We start from the raw sequence: 21,080 nt of genomic DNA, 5'->3' as shown, positions 1-21,080 counted from the left end.
AAGTTTGCAGAACATACTTTTAACATTTGGAGCCATTCCCACAACAATCTGCTTATTGTTTCATCAAATTCTCAAGTAATTACAGGTGAGCTTAAGCACTAGAAGGATTATTACATTCCCCTGAACCTAGGTAATGAGAGCGAAAGAGAGAGAGACCCAGCTTCTGTTCTTTAAAAATAAGTACAGTTCAATGTATTTCAATGTGCACTCGGAGTATTTTGTCACCATAGAACTTGTGTTCTATTTGCTATTCTAAATAGAACAATAATTTTCTTTGCAATCACGGTTCACAAATAGTTTCTAAAGGCCAAATCCTAGTCTTGTTGCAGTCAATGAAAAATATCCATTAACTTCACTGGGATCAGGATTTGGCCCCAAGGTCCTATTTTGAAACACTTGGCTGAAAAATGGTACTGCTCAGGCATCACATTCATTTTGATTTGTAGTGAGTTTTATGATCCTTCACAATCTTTGGAGCCCTACCCGAGGGAGATTGGAATTAAAGAGAGGGAATCATTGCACTGTTGAATTGACAGGAGCTTGCATAGCTCACCAATCAGATGGTGTTGTTACAAGGACCAGTGAAGAGATCTGAAGATAAATAGAAGAGGGAAAGTGCCATGAATAATTAATTTCTTTTTATTTGTAGTGGTAGCAGAAAGTTCATTAAACTGATTTTATCTGGAAAAATTATAATACAGCATCTTGCCAGTATACAGACTAATCAATGCTTGAAAATAATAATATCCATGGGTTATTTTCACTCTTTGCAAGTTGTTTCAGAGTCCCAATCTTCCTCAGAAACACAGACAACTAGCACCAATATAAAAACGATTCAAATCTCTGGCCCAGCTCTAGATTTACTGTACCAGAGAATTAGAGAACTAGAATCTAAAGCATCTCAGAATTTTGCCAGGAAATATTGCTCAAATCATGGGGAGCATCCTAGCACAGCATCACTATAAGAAAACATGAATCCCTGCCACTACAAAATAAGTCACAGTCTATGAAAAAGAAATATACCACAACAGGATATGTTTGCATAAAAGGCTACACTGCTTAAACTAGCTTGATTTATATGTGCACGTAGAGACATCTTTAAAAGAGTAAAGGCTCATCTTTTAATACAGAATGTCTTACAAATGATGACTACCTGACTACTTCAATGAGCTTATTGTGGCAATTTAAATTACTGTAAACACAGGAGATAGAAGAAGAACAGAAAACAATTTCAAAAGATCAGAGATGATTTAAAACTCATAAGGAGAAATCGCTGACAGTCTTTGTTCTTATATCTGTTATCACATGACACATTTTTCCTCAATGTAGTGGTTAACACTTTGGTACTGCTTCTCAGTAAACAATTTCTCAGAGACATATTGTTCATCTCAGATAATTATTATTGGCACTATTGAAAACTGTGAGAATTAGGGGACTATAAAACATTCAGTTCTATCAGTTCATTTACTGCTATTAAATCCTTGAAAAACAACTTGACAATTTAAAGTAAAATATTAATGTTGGAAGACACATCTACATTTCAGTCATGTATCAAATTAAGGCAAATTCCAGATAACATTAGTAAAGTTCTGTGAACTAACTGGATGATAATATGTGATCTAAATACAATTCAGCTAAAACAAACTAACAGATGTTTACAAACTTTGCTGGTCAAAATTATGCAGAGTTTTGATTCCAATGCTAGCAAAAGAAAGGTTTCTTGGGCAGTCAAAACAATATCCACTTTCCAATGACATTTGTTTTGAATTTAGGAGGCATTTTTGCTTAATGACATTATCTAATTTAGTAAAACTGTAGAAAAATAAAGGTGATGTAGATGAAAACACTAAAAATAAATAAAGATTCCGATTGAAGTTGCAATTAGTTTAACAATGTGAATGAAAATAATTATAATGGTATAAGTATTGGCAGCATGAGCAAGACATTTGAGCATATGGGTTTCCAGAACTCATTGCATTTTGTAGTAAAATATTTATTGGGAACACTTTTTCTTAATATTTACTGTGCAGTTCCAACCTATCTGAAATGTAAGCAGAACAAAAATAAAATTTATTGTATATAATTCACTCTATTAAAGTTGATAATTTAATGTACATTTTTATATGTGTTAAAGATAATTGAAGAAGATATGAGTCATGTACTATTCCCTAGATTTTGTTATTTAAGAATGCTTTCAAATTAATTTAATAAGATTTAACATTTTAACAAAGTGAAAGTTGCTACCAAAGAAGGTAAACAGATTACTTTCCTGCTTTAAAAAGTAAATGTGTATTTTGTAGAAAACAGATGTCACTCATATCTTTTCTTTAAAAATAAGAATGTTTAACCTATAAGCCTGTTGCATTTGAGACGTTAAAATGAAAAATGACATCTACGCCCATTAATATCTTCAATGTATAAACAGCACAGCATGACACATTCTTGAGAGCTGAAGGCTACAAAATCTCTCTGAAACATAAATAACAAAGCACTCAGAAGCATATTTGATGTTGATATTCATCTCTGAGAAAAACACTGCTGCCTGGGCTTCTTATGAAAATAGATGCAGCCCAAATGGATCTCCTGTAATTGGTTTCAGATAGCGAGGTCAGAAGAAATATGATACAAGAAACTATTATGTGGAACAGTCGAAACAAGAATGTTTATACAGGCACTCCTCAGTTATACTGACAAACGGTGTATACTTTGCAGATAACCAGAACCAAAAAACTTGCCAGAAGACAGCCAGATTCTTTCACCTTTCCACCCCAAAATCCCTATATTATTTTGTTAAACGATTGACTGATTTAACTTTGACCACTGAACATAAAATAAGCTTCCAAACAGTCTTTCAAGTTGTAAGTTTCATACAAGAGTTAACTCTCATCACTGGTAGTACCATGCAACAGGCAAACGTACACATGCACATGCACTTAGTTGAGTTAAAGGCAAGAGGCCTCAACTTTATTAACTGGATAGCAGCATGTTAACCAACTGATTATACAGCTACATTAGATTAGTGGAACCTTTGGCCCTCCAGGGTGTTACATTGTATCCTCCTTTCTCCTAATGACTCAGCTTCACAAGCCCAGAATTGTATAGACATCACTTTCCCTTAAGGAGATTTAGTCCTCCTTGTAGGGGAACCACAAATCTGCATATGATTCTTCCTAGTACTAACCCAATGATACTACTAAACTCCTTTGTCGCTTAACCTATGATTATGTTACCTGAAAAAGGGAATGGGGACAAAGTTCTCTAACAAACAGCCCATAGGTTACTAGCCACTCAGTAATGACAACTGACAAACATTAAAAACTAGTCTACACAAGTTAGCAAAACTATGGCCAGGTCTACACTAGGGGGCGGGGTCAATGTAAGATATGCAACTTCAGCTACGTGAATAGCGTAGCTGAAGTCGAAGTATCTTATATCAACTTACCTCCGGTCCTCACGGCCCGGGATCGACGGTCCCGGCTCCCCCTGTCGACTCCGCTACCGCCGCTTGCTCTGGTGGAGTTCCGGAGTCGACAGGAGCGTGTTCGGGGATTGTTATATCGCATCTAGATGAGACACAATATATCGATCCCAGATAAACTGATCGCTACCCACCGATCCAGCAGGTAATGTAGACATACCCTATCATTCGAAGGCTCTTCAATTTAAGAAGATCTGAACCATTTCCAACTACAAACCACGCAGCCCAATGACCCTTTCTGCATAAATCAAAGGAAAGCAAACCCAAACTTTACCAAGGGTCAGTCTAATCTGATTTGGTGAAAAAAATTCCTTCCTGACTCCAAACATGGTGATGAGGAAACCTTTTGGAAAGCATGCCAAAAGGGGACAAACAGCTGACAGACTATGCAGTCAAGAGCATCCCACAATTAATATTTGGGCAACAATAAGAAGACGGATGCCACAAGGTGTGGGAGGCTGAACAATTATTATATTGTTTGTTGGCAGTAGTGCTCATAACCTGCTAGTTGTTTCCTCAGCAAACTCAAGAGTCTAAGAAATCTTGATGACCAGTAGGGGGCTGAAAGAATTGAGTGCTGCAGAATTAGTGAACATTGCTTAGGTGGGATAATAGTGAGAAAGGTAATGGTCAACCAGTCCTGAGTAATGGAAAGACTGACCTAACTAGAGGTCTTACAAGAAAGATTTTCCTGCTAGCTCAATGTCTTATAATTAACTTAGTGTGTGGGATAGCTGGGGTGGTGGTACCTTAAGATAATATATATATATATACATAATACTTAACTTATTCATAAACATCAAGTTGTGCACAGCTCTAGCCAGTACAAACATATTTTTATAACTGTTACCTTCACCAACCCTCCCTCCCATTGTTGTTGTTGTTTTACAGACAATATATTAACCTGTAAGTTTTGTGGATCAAGAAAAATGTTTGCCTCAAGCACACTGAGACCGTTATCCTAATTGTGGTCTTTGGTCATTCCTGCAATAAAAAACAAAAATAGAAGCAGCAATTCTTTTTAATACAAGGCCTATCTACCTGAGTTTCTATTTAGTCTGGATGTTATCCAGCATTAATTTCCAACAAAAGAGAAAAAGTAACAGTAATAAACTGGTGAATGCAACATGAAGTCTCATAATGGTGTTTAATAAAAGGAAATTAATCATCTAATTGTCATAACCCTATTTTCAAACAGCAATCTATCAGAGAGAAATTATGCATCTGTAGTTATTGACCTTTCATTTTGCCATGACTGATGCATAATTAGATGAGTTTTGTGAAAAATACTAGTTACAAGAAAAAAAACACAGTAATTGTTTGGGGTATTTTTGCATTTAATATCATATTTGTTCTGTGACGGATACTAATAAACATTTTGCACCAATAGATACCTTTCTTAGAAGCTAGTATATTTCATTTTACAAAGATAAATTTAGTCTCCCTTTACTTATCCCAATCAAATAGGTACAAATACAGCTTAAAAATTAATATCATTTTCCCACCCTGGCCTTGGCTGGCCCTGGAGTGGTAACAAAACCTCCACAGAGTTGCTTGCACTAATTTCCTGTGCAAGGAGCACAAGTTATCCCAGTAGATCTCATTTCATGATGGGAATCAGGGGTACACAGCAGAATATGCACATGTCCTGTAACTGCATACCAAAGTGTTGTCTCCAAAGTTCTTAAACACTCGCAAAATGTGAATTATATGGGTTACGAGGGATCTGAGAGCAGTGCAGCAAAGCTGTGCACCACCTGACTCTTTTTTTCCTACAGAGACAAAGTGGGTGAAGTAATATGTTTTAGTGGACCAACTTCTGTTGGTCTCTCTCACGAACAGAAATTGATCCAATAAAAGATACAACCTCACCCACATAGTCTTGGTCCTGGGACCAACATGACCACAACTACACTGAATTATTCTTTTCCTGACAGACATATGGTACTCTTTGAATCTGGCTTACAGTGTGGCCCTTGGTAAAGAGTGATCAGATAGGTAGTTTGAAGTATGTTTTATTATTGCCACTGTATATTATTTATTGACTAACTACATTAATAAAAAAGCCAGAGGGCAAATATTAGTTGTGCAGGTCCACACATATGCTCTGCATGTGGCACTGCCACTGAGGTAAATGCGAGATTTAATTACAACTTAATAGAATAATGTGGCTTGTACCACCATACTGACTGAAAGGAGCAGTCAGACCACTATACCAGTATTCACATGAATTAACACATAAAATCTGCTAGTAGATATTGAAAATGTATTAAACAGGGCATGAAGGAGAAACGAAGAATGACCACTTCACTTATCCCATGTATGACTTCAGAAGCAACAAAATATTTGTGGAATTATTCAATAGCTATGAAATATTATACATGATCATCTATTTCTAATACATACACATACAATCTGTTAGGAAGTAGGCTCAAAAACCTCTTGCATCAGGTCTCAAAATGCATATTAGATATTAACTTGTTGACTGTTAAGGCTATTTGTAAGTAAAGCTGTGTGAAGCTAAATACTTTTGGTTCAGGAGGAAGGATGGTTAACAATTCATAAATAAGGAGTGGAGTCGATGCACATGGAAGCAGGTATGGTTCAACCACTATACAGTGATCAGTGCCTAATTAAGTTTGATATTTTCAGAGTTGATGAGGGTGGAAGAAGAACCATACCATGATATCAAAGTAGTACTATGATGCTAGAACCTCAAGAAGGGTGATTTTTAGTAATTAACAACTGGAATGGACAGTTATCCGTTTTATAACTGGCGTTCTTCCAGATTTGTTGCTCAGGTGTATTCCACAGTAGGTGTGCGTGCTCGCCATGTGCATAGGTGGTGGAAGTTTTTCCCTTAGCAGTACCTGTAGTGGGGGAGCACCACTGCGACCCCTATAGTGGCGCCTCGATATTGCGCTATAAGAGGAGATGCGCACTCCTCCCACCCTCAGTTCCTTCTTGCCAGAAAACTCCAACAGAGGGGAAGGAGGGTGGGATGTGGAATACACCTGAGCAACACATCTCAAAGAACACCAGTTACGGAACAGGTAACTGTCCTTTCTTCTTCTTCGAGTGATTGCTCATGTGTATTCCACAGTAGGTGACTCCAAGCTATATCTGATGGAGGTGGGTACGAGTTTAAGGGTTTGCGGGACGGAGCGCCGCTCTACCAAACCCGGTGTTATCTTATGTTTGGGAGACGATTGCACAGTGCGATGAAAAGGTGTGGACAGAGGACCATGTGGCAGCTCTACAAATGTCCTGAATAGGGACATGAGGTACATAGGAGGCTGACGAGGCCTGAGCTCTAGTAGAATGTGCCTTCACGATAGGCGGCGGGGGAACCCCTGCCAGGTCGTAACATGTGCATATGCATGAGGTTATTCAATGAGAAATTCGCTGGATAGAAACCAGTTGCCCCCTCATGCGTTTGGCCTATGCAACAAAAAGTTGCGGGGATTTCCAGAATGGCCTGGTTCGGTCTAGGTAAAAGGTCAGCGCACTACGCACATCTAGCATGTGTAGGTGTCGTTCCTCATTGGAGGAATGGGGCTTGGGACAGAGTATCGGAAGGAAAAGTCCTGATCCATATGAAAAATGAAGACCACCTTCGGCAGAAAAGCAGGGTGTGGGTGAAGCTGGACCTTATTCCTGTGAAAGACCGTATACATGGCGGGCTGAGGTGATCGCCACCAGGAACACTACCTTCCATGATAAGTGGGACCAGGAACACGTGGCCAAGGGTTCAAAAGGGGGACCCATGAGGCGGGAGAACACTAGGTTCACATCCCAGAGCGGGACCAGGGGCCTGGAGTAAGGGAATGCCTGATCCAGTTCTTTCAAAAACCGGATTTGTCACATGATGGGAAAATACCGAGTGACCATGCACTGGAGGGTGGAAAGCCGAAATGGCCACTAAGTGTACCCTGACTGAGGCGGGATCTAGCCCCTGGGTCCTAAGGGACAGGAGGTAATTGAGAATGAGTTGGAGCAATGCAGATGATGGGGAAGTACCTCTTTCTCTCATCCATCTAGAGAACCTTCAACCATTTGGCCAGGTAGGTCCATCGTGTGGATAGCTTTCTGCTTTCCAGCAGAACTTGCCTGACATTCTCCAAACACCTCCCTTCCTCCTCATCTAATCATGGAGCTGCCACACTGTCAGATGAAGCGTGGCCAGGTTGGGATGGAGGAGGCATGCCCCCTCCTGGGAGATCCGGCCGAAGTGGTAGCCTAGAAGCTGCAGGAGGGTTCCGTACCAATGTTGCCAGGCCCAATACAGGGCTATGAAGATAACCCTCGACTTGACTGCCTTCACCTTCTGTAAGACCTTGCCTATCAGGGGAAATAGCGGGAAGGTATGCCTGACCACCAAATCAACATGTCCAAGATCGCCCCCATGCCCTGGAGCAGAACTGGGGGCAGAGATGATTCTGGGTGGTAGCAAAGAGATCTACCTGGGGAGCTCTCTCTTGGAAGAGTTCCCGGGCGACCTCCCAGTGGAGTGACCACTCGTATTGGTGGGAGAAAACCTTGCTGAGGTGATCAGCTTGCACACTGTGAGTGTCGGGTAGGTGAAAAGCCCTCAGAGAGATATGGGCTATGCAGAATTCCCAAAAGTCCATGGCTTCCTGGCACAAGGCTGCCCCTAGGAAGCCCTAGGAAGAAGAGTTGTACTATTAAGGCTAGAAGTGCTTCAGCAGAACTGGAGCACGAAGTTCCGACTACCGTCACTGGTGGCAAGAAGAAACTGAGGGTAGGGGGAGTGTGCAGCTCCCCTTATAGCGCGGTATAGAGGTGCCACTCTAGGGGTCACAGTGGTGCTCCTCCACTATGGGTACTGCTAAGGGAAAAACTTCCAGCACTGGTGCATGTGGCGAGCACGCACACCTACTGTGGAATATACTTGAGCAATCACTCGAAGAAGAAGGAAAAGTTAGTAAATTAAAATCCACAGAATCAGTATAGAGGCAGAATAAGGAATAGTGTTATATTCATAGGAAGTATTCACATTCAAGAACATCATTAAAAATGGAAACAAAAATAGAAGGGACAGGGCAGAAATGAAGACTGACTGGTGTTGGTAGGTAATATTAAGAGAGAGAAAAAGTATTTTGAAGAACGAATGCTAAAAGGACAATTATACTGAAATGGGATTGCCTCAGCCATGCAGAGCACAGTAATGCATACCCATATCTTTACACTTATTTCTCAATTATGTCCTGTATCCAGTTGGTGAAGGGATTTGCAAAACACGGCTAATGCAAAGTCCTTCACTCTGACAGGCTGAAGGCCATACTTAGGCCAAAAGGAAGAGATCTACATAGTGGGAAGCAATTAAAAAGTCATCTTATAGCAATTATGCAAATCAGAGCCGTCAGTCAATGGGAATGTACAGAATTTCATAATTGCTGAAGAGTTATTAATTAATAAGGATTCCGCATATGAAGACAATAACTATTTGATTTATTACTGCCCTCAGAATTGCACATCCATAGATATTTAATACTGTTTAACTATAAAAAGAATTACTATTAAGGTTTTCAAGGGGGAGAAGGTACGTAGCCTGTGTGCATAAAAAAAGTTCACAACAACTTACAATGTATGGAAAATCTAAACGCATGTTCATTGCTAACATGAAAGAAATTTTGTTTTCAAGTGACAAAGATTTTATACCACTAAGAGAGAAACTTTTAATAAAAATACAATTTCAGCTCTTGATGCTGAAAATATTTACACATATATAGTACTTAACTTTCAGAACATGTGTAGTTCCTTTGTAGTCAATGGGACTAGTCATGTGAATTACAGGAGAACCTCAGAGTTACAAACACCTCAGGAATGGAGGTTGTTTGTAACTCTGAAATGTTTGTAACTCTGAACAAAATGTTATGGCTGCTCTTTCAAAAGTTTACAACTGAACACTGACTTAATACAGCTTTGAAACTTTACTATGCAGAAGAAATATGTCGCTTCCCCTGCCCCTTCACACCTTTTTTTTTTTAGTAGTTTACATTTAACACAATACTGTACTGTATTTGCTTTATTTAGTGGGTACTTCTGGTTCCAAATGAGGTGTATGGTTGACTGGTCAGTTCGCAACTGGTGTTCGTAATTCTGAGTGAGGTTCTACTGTAAGTTATGTATCTGCTTAAATGATCGAAGGATCAAGTACTTAATTTTTTCTCTTTCTTCCCCACCTTCATCCTCCTCGTCTTTTGCTGCCTTTTTTTTTTTTTTTGGCCTATGGCAGTTTTGTAAAAGTCAAATGAGACATCCTATCAGTGATGGCATTTTTTAAAAAAGCATTTATTAGTGGCTGAGGATCTTAGTCTGTACACTCAACATGAGGAATTTGTCTATCTGTCTGCTTGTAATGCAATAACTGTTGAAAAACCACAATCTGATCAATTCCAAAATTACAGGAAATGTTCCAGACATCAATGGGTAGAACCCTATTGATTTTAGCAAAAATAAGAAAACCAGAAAAAGCCTTTTTTTTCACTCTGGCCAGAACCCAACTGATTTTTGTGAACATGGGAAAAACAGAAAAGACTGATTTCTACTGAAATCACCATTTGGTCACTCAGGACATAGGGATAAAATGGTTAGGGTTAAGAGTGGTCCCCTGACCACTCAAATGAGCAGTTCCCACCGCCAGGCTGGGTCCATCCCCCCCCAACTCCTGCCAACCCCATCCAGATAGGCCCCTTGCCCCCCAGCTCCGTCCAGGCCACTCACCCCGACCCCAGCATTCTGGTCAGAATGCTACTGGTATTGCTGACAACTGGAAAATCAGAAAAAACTGATTTTTACAGAAGTCAGGCTTTTCCAGTTTTCCTATTTTCACCAAAACCAATAGGATTCTGATTGGAGAGTGTGTGTGTGTGGAGGCGGGGCTTGACTATCATGCAGGCTCAGGCGGGTGTACAGCTTTGTGTACATAAGCAACAAAATACGGGGGCCTCTAGTACAATTTATTCTAAAGTTTCAATAGCACAAATTTACAAATCAGTTGTACAAACCTGATTTAAATTGACTGGTATTAAAAAATCAAATACTTTAAATCATGATATAAATCATTCTACCCTGCACGGGACTTTTAAAATAGCTATATCAACTGAATTGGATCCAGTGCGTAAGTCTGCTGAGCTCCCTACTTTTGCACTGGGGGAAAATTATATGTTATTTCTTTTTCAAATGTGTTTTTAATTTTCACACAGCACACAGAGCACTAGCTGAGCACTTAAAATCTGAATAAATGAAACAAAAAATGCAATAAACATAATACCAAAAAATGGGAGTCCCAATGGTGGCCATTACTAACACATTTTACTGTAAGTTATTTACATTTTACCAAGACTTTTGATAAACACCCTTTCACAAGGCTATTAAGGAAACTTGATAAACTCTGAAGAGAGGTACAGTCTTGCCAGAGTTTTAAAAAAAGATGAGGTGTCAGGATGCAAAGAATAGCAATAAATAGCCAATTTTCATAGAAAGAGGGGGGCCCAGAGATTAGTACTACAACTGATGGCGTTCAATAATATTTATGAATGAGTTAGCAGAGGGGGGGAATAGGGGAGTGTAAACCGGTTGTGTCGGGGCTCGTCCCCCTCAGGCGCAGCGGGGAGCCAGGGCACCTCCTTGCGCGCCGCAGTCCGGGTAGGCTTAGCCCTTGGCAGGTGTTGAGCGGGGTACAGGGTCTGTAAACAGGGTAGAGCCCCGGCCCTCTAGCCTGGGTCGGGGCTCTCAAAGTCAATAAGCCCCGGCCCTTGGACAGGGCGGGCAGCAATAGTTCAGGCTCAGGCCTCCAGCGGGGCTGAGCAAGCACAGTATCAGCCCAGGCCCTTGGACAGGCCGGGCAGTAATAGTTCTGGCTCAGGCCCCTAGCAGGGGCTGAGCAAACACAGTATCAGCCCGGGCCCTTGGCTCGGGCGGGGCACCAAACACAAGTCTAGTTAGCTCTGGTCCTTTGGGTCGGGGCAGAGCAGTAGCAAAGTCAACGGGGCCCAGCCCTTGGTTCGGGCGGGGCACCAAACACAAGTCTAATTAGCTCTGGCCCTTTGGGTCAGGGCAGAGCAGTGGCAAAGTCAACGGGGCCCAGCCCTGGGTTCGGGCGGGGCACCAAACACAAGTCTAATTAGCTCTGGCCCTTTGGGTCAGGGCAGAGCAGTGGCAATATGCAGGAAGAGGGGGAGTCTGCCACCCGGTTACGGGTGGCAGGGGGAACGCAGGCCCTCCCACTCCACTGTGTTCCAGCCCGGGGCCCTAGCAGCAGTCAAGACCCGCTGCGGTCAGTGGGGATCCTGGCCGCAACACACTGACATGGGTTCGGGCTCTTCCGGAGCCAAACCAGGGTCGGCTATCCCCGGGCTACTTCCAACCTCCCCCTCTCTGGGTACCTGGTTCTTGCCGGCGTCATCTGATGGGTCCCAGATCATAGGTTCCTCCGAGTACCGGTCGTGGGGAAGCTCAGGCCACTCCTCGGGGTATCGGGCACACGGCAGGTCAGGCCGACGTTCCTCCGGGTAGTGGGTGCGAGGAAGGTCCGGGCAGCGCTCCTCTGGGTAGTGGGCGCGGGGCAGGTCCAGCCAGCGTTCCTCTGGGTAGTGGGTGCGGGGCAGGTCCGGGTAGCGCTCCTCCGGGTAATGGGCGCGAGGCAGGTCCGGGCAGCGCTCCTCCGGGTAATGGGCACGAGGCAGGTCCGGGCAGCGCTCCTCCGGGTAATGGGCACGAGGCAGGTCCGGGCAGCGCTCCTCCGGGTAATGGGCACGAGGCAGGTCCGGCCAGGCAGGAGCCCGGGCTCCAGCGTCTGTCCTCTCCGGCGGCTGGCGGCCAACTGAGTGCTGGGGCCGGGCTTTTATACTTCCTGTCCCGCCCCTTGACTTCCAGGGGGCGGGGACAGGCCGTGCTGACTCCGCCCACTGAGGCGCCTGCTCTGGCTCGTCCCCCTCAGGCGCGGCGGGGAGCCAGGGCGCCTCCTTACAGGGAGATTCAAACCACATTGAAGTCAATAGAAAATTTCCATTAACTTCAGCTGGCTTTGGATCAGGCCCACAGTGAGATAGGAAACTTTTCTGCCAAACCAAAATTATTTAGCTTAATCAAAACTAGAGAGGATTGTGAGGAACTCTAGAAGGAACCACAGTATCTAAATGACCATAAACAAAATGATATGTGGACTAGAAAAAAGCACTTCCAGTGGTGGTAAGATGAAGGCAGCTGGAAGACGAAGGGAGTTGGCCAACTGGTGAGTATCTTTGAAGCACTTGTGTGTTATTGCTGTTGATAAACTTTGGGGAGCAAAAGCGGAGCACTTTCTGAGCTGTGCTATGCTGATAACTTGCCATCAAGTTTGGTAGAACTCTGGGCTGGTTGCTGTATTTTGGAATCTAAGCTTCGTTGCTGACTGTCTGGGCTAGGTTGCTCAGCTGTTAGGTATGTTAGCACTTTTTTTCTATAGGGGGGTCTTTTGATGGGCTTAAGCAGAGGACTCTTTGAAGTGGGAGCAATGCAGCTTCTGATTGGATAGGCCAGCAATTAAAGGCAGATGAGTCAGATGGGTTGAGTCACCAATTCCTGCTGTGTGTGGGGGAAGCGGGGGGGGGGGGGGGGGGGGGGGGCAGGATTTAAAAAGCATGCAGGCTACCACTGGTTGGTGAGGCATGTGGCTGGTAGTGAGATCAAGGCAGCTGGGAGCTCAAGAGAATTAATCAGCTGAGTTTGAGTGGGGGGACGTAGTGTTGTGAGATGGATTTTGGTTCCTTAACTTGCAAGTCCTCTACAGAGAAGAGCCCGCCATGGAAGAAAACAACACGCTGCTAACACCACTGCTTTCTCTGCCTCCACCTGTGGGGACCCCCTCCAGACAGGTTTATAGGAGCAACACTAAAGAAATCGGTGGGGGAATCTGCTCAACATCGTAAATATCTAAACATAAACACAAGGACTATGGGGAATAAACAGGAAGAACTGGAACTATTAGTACATAAGTCAAACTACAACTTAAGTGGCATCACAGAGACTTGGCAGGATAAATCTCATGACTGGAATATTGGTATAGAGGGCTATAGATTGTTTAGGAAAGAGCAGGCAGAGTAAAAAGGGAGGAAGCGTTGTATTATACATCAAGAATATATACACTTGTACTGAGGTCCAGAAGGATGTGGGAGGCAGACCATTTGAGAATAGCTGGGTAAAGATAAAAGGGGAAAAATTAGGGTGATGTCAAAGTAAGGGTTTACTACAGACCACCAAATAAGAAAGAGAACATGGATGAGAGATTCCTAGAATAATAGAAATATCCAAAATACATACTGGTGGTAATAGGGGACTTTAATTATCCAGACATCTGTTAGAAAAGAAATATAACAAAATACAAATATTTCTAGTAACTTCCTGGAATGTATTGGGAACAACTTTTTTGTTCCAGAAAATGGAGGAAGAAACCAAGAGGACAGCCATTTTAGACAGAAAGAAATTGGTAACAAAACTGAAGATGGAAGGCAATTTGGGTGAAAGTGATCATAAAATAATATATTTAATTATTCTAAAGAAAGGAAGGAGTGAGAGCAGCAGAATGAGGACAACAGACTTCAGAAAAGATGATTTTAATAAAATCAGAGAACTGGTAAGTAAGGTCCCATGAGAAGAAAATCTATGGGGAAAAGGAGTTCAGGAGAGCTGGCAGTTAATCAAGGAGACAATAGTAAAGGCATAACTGCAAACTATCCTGAGGCAGAATAGTAAGAGCCCAATATGGCTCCATCAGGAGCTCTTTAATTACCTGAAAATCAAAAAGGAATCCTACAAAGAGTGGAAACATGAATGAACTGCTAAGGTGGAGTACAAAAGAATAGCACAAGCATGTAGGAACAAAATCAGAAAGGCTAAGGCACAAAATAAATTATATCTCGCAAGGAATATAAAAGGCAATAAGTAGAGGTTCCTTAAAAACATTTGGAGCAAGAGAAAGACAAAAAAGTGTAGGTCTTCTACTTAGCAGGGAAACAGAGCTAAAAACTGATGACATCAAGAAAGCTGAGGTGTTTAATGTCTATTTTGCTTCAGTCTTCACTTAATCACCACAACACAATTAATATTAACAAGTGGAAAGGAACAGCATAGTAGGGAAAGAACCCGTTAAAGAATATTTAGATAAGATAGATGTATTCAAGTTGACAGGACCTGATGAACTTCATCCTACGGTACTTAACGAAATAACTGAATTAATCTCAGAACCATTAGCAATTACCTTTGAGAACTCCTAGAGGACAAGTAAGGTCCCAGAAGACTGGAGAAGGGCAAACATAGTACATATTTTTAAAAAGGGGAACAAAGAGGACCTGTGGAATTACAGACCACTCAACCTAGCTTTGATACCTGGAAAGATACCAGAACAAATTATTAAACAATCAGTTTGTAAGCTCTAAGAGAATAACAAGGATATAAGGAAAAGCCAGCATGCATTTGTCAGAAGCAAATCAAGCCTAACCAACCTAATTTCCTTCTTTGACAGGGATACTGGTCTAGTAGACATGAGAGAAGCAGTAGATGTGATATATCTTGATTTTAGTAAAGCTTTTGATACAGTCCCACACGAAATGCTCAAAATCAAACTAAGTAAACATGATTTAGATGAAATTGTTGTAAGGTGGATATTGAGTTGGTTTAAAGACTGTACTCTTAAGAGTAGTTATCAATGGTTTTCTGTCATACTGGGAGAGTATATCTAGTGGAGTCCTTCAGAAATCAGTCATGGGACCAGCACTATTCAATATTTTCATGAATGATGTGGATAATGGAGCGGAGAGTATGGTTATTGAATTTGAAGATGACACTAAACTGGGAGGTGTTGCTAGCACTTTGGAGAACATGAGTAGAATTCAAAATGACCTTGAGAAATTGGAGAATTGGGCTGCATTCAACAAGATTAAATTCAATAAAGACAAATGCAAATTATTTCACTTAAAAAGGAAAAACCAAATGCACAACTACAAAATGGGGAATAACTGATTAGATGCTAGGACTGCTGAAAATGATCTGGAGGTGACAATGGATCACAAATTGAATATGAGCCAATAAATGAGATGCAGCTGTGAAAAGGGCTAATACCATTAGCAGGAGCGTAATATGTAAGACACAGGAGGTGATTGTCCTGCTCTGCTCAGCACTGGTAAGATCTCACCTGGAGCTACACTTTAGGAAAGATGTGGACAAAATGATAAAAGGTTTAGAAAACCTGACTGCTGAGGAAAGGTTAAAAAAATTGGGCATATTCAGCCATGAGAAAAGAAGACTGATGGGGGGTGGGGTGGTGGTGAAAAAAATCTTCCAGTATGTTAAGGGCTATTATAAAAAGGATGGTGATCAATTGTTATCCATGACCATTGAAGGTAAGATAAGAAGTAAATTGCTGCAAGGTAGATTTAAGTTAGATATAAGCAAAAAAAGACTTTCTAACTGTAAGGGTAATGAAGTTCTGGAACAGGCTTCCAAAGGAGGTTATGGAATCCCCATCAGTGGAGGTTTTCAAAAATAGGCTGAAAAAACACCTGTTAGGGATGGTCTAGGTTAACTTGATCCTGCCACAGTGCAGGGGGCCAGACCTGATGACTTCATAAGGTCCCTGTCATCCCTACTTTTCTATAAGTACATAGTAATGCACACTGGAAGAAACCATGCATATATACAGATGAATGGGTCCTGATGTAGTTATACTCTCTTACTGGGGGAAAAATCACATGGACAGCTCAAAGAAGATGTAATCTCAATGTACAGCTGTGGTGAAATTGTCTAAATGATATGTCCTCAAAATGAACATGCAATCGTTCATCTTGTCTTAAAGAGGTATAGCAGAAAGAGAAAAAGTCAATGAAGAGCTATTTCAAAGATTAGAGCAACAAGGAGGGAGGCTTCGTATAAGAAGAAATTAAAACAGTCTATGTCTATTTCATTTGAAAAGGCAGAAAATAAAAGAAGAAAGAATAGAGGAATATAAAATGATGAATAGCATATAAAGGAGGCAACTTGGTCCCTTTATAAAAAAGATAAAAAGGCTAACTATTCATTTTCATATTATCATTATTATTCTATTTGTACCCTAAATTGTTCTAAGAACCTTATCTATTGTATGTGTTTGGATGATGTCTGCCACCAAGCAATACGTCTTTATTCAACATATAATTAAGCTGTGGAACTCAGTGCCACAAGATATTGAGAAAAACAGCAAAGTAAATTTACAAAAGGATTAGATACTTACTGTGTATTAATAAGAATAGCATATGCAGTTATCCTTGGGGGGGGGGATCAAAAGGGCTATCAATCTCCTTTCTCCAGATGATAAGAAAGAAAGAAAGAAAGAAATTTCTCTTCATTTTATACAATACCACACAAATATGTGCATTCTGTGATTTTATGCCTTTCTCTGTCGTATTTCTCCTTGGTTACTGTCAGGGACAGAATTCTACACTAGATGGACTACTGTAATGTTCCAGTATAGAACAAGTCTAATGTGTTTATGAGAAGGAGGAGGAGAAGGAGGAGTTACTTGATTAGCAAATTGCCAATATCCAAAGCAAAACACCAAAGCAGTGGTACTAGTTTATGGAATGAATAGTTACAGCCTATCAAATTAACTGCAGAAAGAGGTTAACAGAAATACTGTAGCTGGATAAACAAACACTTCTGTAGTTATGTAAACAACATTTATTAACATTTTAACTCTCTTGCTTCATGGGATAAACTGTGTGGTCATCTGCAGAGGTCAGGAAGGAATTTAACCTATCACATACAGAACTGCACGTCTCAACTGTTTTAAGTGCTCTGTGTTGATTTTTTATTTCTCTCTGAAGCATAGATTCATGGTTTATAAAGTCCGAAGGGGACACTGTGATCATGTAGTCTGACCTCCTGCATAATACAAGCCACAGAATTTCTCTGAATTAATTCCTGTTGAACTAGAGCATATCTTTTAGGGGGAAAAAATCCAATCTTGATTTAAAAAATACTAGTGAGAGGGAATCCATCACAATCCTTGCTAAGTTGTTCCACTGGTTAATTACCCTTCATGTTAAAAAGAACTGCACTTTATTTCCAGTCTCAATTTGTGCAGCTTCAATGTCCAGCCACTGGATCCTGTTACACCTTTGTCTGTATACTAAAGATTTCATTATAAATTTTTTGCTCCCTCATAGGTACTTATAAACTCTGATCAAGTCATCCCTTAACCGTCTCTTCATTAACCTAAATAACAGTTTGAACTGCTTGAGTCTATCACTATAAGGCATCTTTTGCAATCTTTTAATCAGTCTCATGGTTCTTCTCTGAACCCCCTCCAATTTATCAACATCCTTCTTGAACTGAGGATACCAGAACTGGACACAGTATTCCAGTAGTCATCACACCAATGCCAAATACAGAGGTAATATAACCTCTCTAATCCTACTTGATATTCCCCTTTTTATATAAAGTCAGCAATCGCATTAACCCTCTTAACCACAGTGGCACACTAGATGCTTATGTTCAGCTTATTATCCACCATGACCCCCAAGCCTTTTTCAGAGTCACTGCTTCCGAGGACAGAGTCCCCTCTCCTGTAAGTATGGCCCACATTCTTTGTTCCAAGAAGTATAACTTTGTGTCTGGCCTCATTAAAACAAACACTGTTTGCTTGAGCTCTGGTTACCAAGTAATGAATGTTCTGTATCGGTGACTTGTCCTCTTCATTATTTACCATTCCCCCAAGCCTTTGTGTCATCTGAAAACTTAATCAGTGATGATTTTATGGTTTCTTCCAGGTCACTGATAAAAATATTAAATAGCGTAGGGCAAAGAACTGATCACCTGGGGAATCCCAGTAGAAATATACTCGCTTCATGATTCCCCTTTTATAATGGCATTTTGAGACCTGTTTGCAGTGTGTTCTAGTTGGGTTGATCCCACAATATTCAAGAAACAAGGTGGGTGAGGTAATATAATTTATTGGACCAACTTCTGTTGGTGAAAGAGAGATGCTTTTGAGCTACATTGAGCTCTTCAGACCTGAAGAAGACCTCTGTGTGGATTGAAAGATTGTCTCTTTCACTTACAGTCTAATAAAATTCTGGACTCTCTAATTTTGAGACCTGTCAGTTAGCCAGTTTTAATCTAGTTAATGTGAGCCATGTTAATTTTGTATTACTGTAGCTTTTTTTTAATCAAAATGTCATGCATTAACAAGTCAAAGCATATTACACAACACTACTATCTTTATCAATGAAACATGTAATCTCTTTAAAAATATCAAGTTTGTTTGACAAGATCTATTTTCTGTGAACCTATATTGACTGGCATAAAAGCCTGGCCAACAGCAATGGGACGATACCTACCTTGACCTGATTTTGACAATACTATCTTTCTTGGGTATAAAGTAAAAGTAGGTTTCATGCCATGTGATCACAATTCCATTCAAAAGTATTACTACTATTTATTATCTGTGTTATAATAGTACATAGTGCCCACAATCAAGGATCAGTGCTCCCGTTGTGGTAGATACTGTAAACACAAATAATAAGAAAGCAGATAGATTAAATTAAAAAAAATGAACACATCTGTGTGGGTTAAGATGACAATGGAACATTTTGCAGAGCAGGCAATAGTCTCAGCTTGTCATCTGCTTAGTCAAGCATCGCAGCAGAGGTAAGCCTTCAGGAAGGAATGTACTAAATGCAAGGCCTGCTCTGAAATTTGATGGTCATTTTCAGCCATTTGTCTGGTTAGGAAAGCGCAGCCCAATCAGAACTAATGTAGGAAGGGCCAGTGTGTTGTCTTGAGAGTTGGTGCTCCCTTTCCAAAGAAGGAAAGTAGGCTCTGCAGAAGGAGCTTGGTTTTCTAAGAATGCAAAGTAGTAACATATTGAGAAATGACAAGAAGTCTAGATTTCTTAAAGCTAAGAGGACAGGGGAGGATAAGAGGAAATATCTAGAGTTCTTCATCCTTTGTCTTACCCTCTATCACTGTGAGGAGAAGTAGCAGGAAGCCCAGTGACTGAGATTAGGACCCTGCAGCGATCAAAGGCAAAGGCCCTGAGGCAAGCAACAAGGAGTTGTAGAAGAAGAATACAGAGGCAATTATTTGCAATTCTCAGGGGAGTCTAGAGGCTGGAGAAACAAAAACCACCTTAAGACAGAGGTCCTAAGTAGTCCACACGCACAACACAATAGGTCAGACCACAAAGGGAGAACCTTCACACTAAAAGTAGCATCTTATTGCAACCATATTTCATCAAATCAGACAAGAAAAAATGCTCCCAATTATACTGGCTTGGTGCCTGTAGAAGTCCTCATAAAGAGTGTGCTAACAAAGAACTGCAATGATAAATGTACCCATGGGTATCATCATCACTAGATGCATTTTAAAAAAGCAGACTCTCTCCATCTTAGTGGTGCCAAACATATGTAATATTTCACTAGAGCTAAGGCCTCTTTTGGCATTAGCTAGTATAAACTTTATCTGTTTTAATAATTTGAATTGTGCAGTCTATGCTAGATGATCACCATCCCGGTTATGCATGGTGAAACAATGGCTGAACACTTTTGGATCACAATGCACTTTCAAAAATTACATAAAAATGAACTATTCAGGGATAAAAAGTTCCCTTTTTTAACCCAACAACCTTCCACTCGACCAAAACCTGAATTTCAGTTTGTTTCTGACATGTTCTCCTCAATGTCTTGCCATCAGCTTAACATGGTCAAAACTCAACTACTTACCTTTTCCTTTTAAAGTTACCCCTCCTTACATACTGTATGGAGTTCAAGCTTCTTGTCCTCAAAACCCTTCCCAGCTCTTACACTCCCAAATTTACCACCCATTTTTTTGTGTGCTATTCTCATCCCCCTTTACTCCCCTCATGATGCATTTACCTCCCACTTGTCAGCATCTCCCCAGCAAAAAAATTTCAGGCTTTCTTCCACACTGCCCCTATGTAAGGAGTGCTATCCCCAAAATAGTCTATAACGCCACTGCCCTGTGTCTCCTTTAAATATCTCCTCAAGAACCATTTCTTCCATGTTATCTACATGAAATAGGTTAAGAAGGTCAACGAGTATAGTTGAGGTGCAAAAGTAATGAATGTTTATTCAAAATTTTAAATATATATATATAAAGCTATTTTTGTACAATGTACATATTCCAATATACATATTTAATTGTATCCGTCTTCCCCACCCTACTTACGTTAATTGTCTTGCTAGATCATAAGCTCCTCTGGGCAGGGACTGTGGCTTCCTATATATTGGCACTGTGCCCAGTATAACAGGATCCTGCTGTTGTTGGGGCCTCTGGGCATTAGAACAATAAGCTTGGAAAAATAATGTGCAACTCAACATCCTATTTCAAGCATTAAATCCTGTTTAATTCAGAACCAATCTCTCTCTATGTAGTAAATCTCTCTCTTAGTGCAGTATTTCCATAGATAATTCTGAAAAATTGTGAAACTAATAATCATAATGACATTTTGCATTGTTTACATGGTTCTGTATGCATTACAGAGGCACTAGATGGTATGGTAGTCATTAAAAAGCCATTACAGTTTTGTAACTTTATTCAGACA

At 40.8% G+C, this 21,080-nt stretch overlaps 1 protein-coding gene across 1 annotated transcript in view; it reads right to left on the bottom strand.

Annotated features, from left to right (window-relative positions):
• Positions 1-21,080, bottom strand: part of FOXP2 (forkhead box P2) — a 667,025-nt gene that overhangs the window by 163,099 nt on the left and 482,846 nt on the right. The window lies entirely within an intron of this gene.

The sequence above is a fragment of the Gopherus evgoodei genome, chromosome 1, assembly GCF_007399415.2.
Source record: "Gopherus evgoodei ecotype Sinaloan lineage chromosome 1, rGopEvg1_v1.p, whole genome shotgun sequence".
Lineage (NCBI taxonomy): Eukaryota > Metazoa > Chordata > Testudines > Testudinidae > Gopherus > Gopherus evgoodei.
This window is presented reverse-complemented; position numbering and strand designations above follow the sequence as displayed.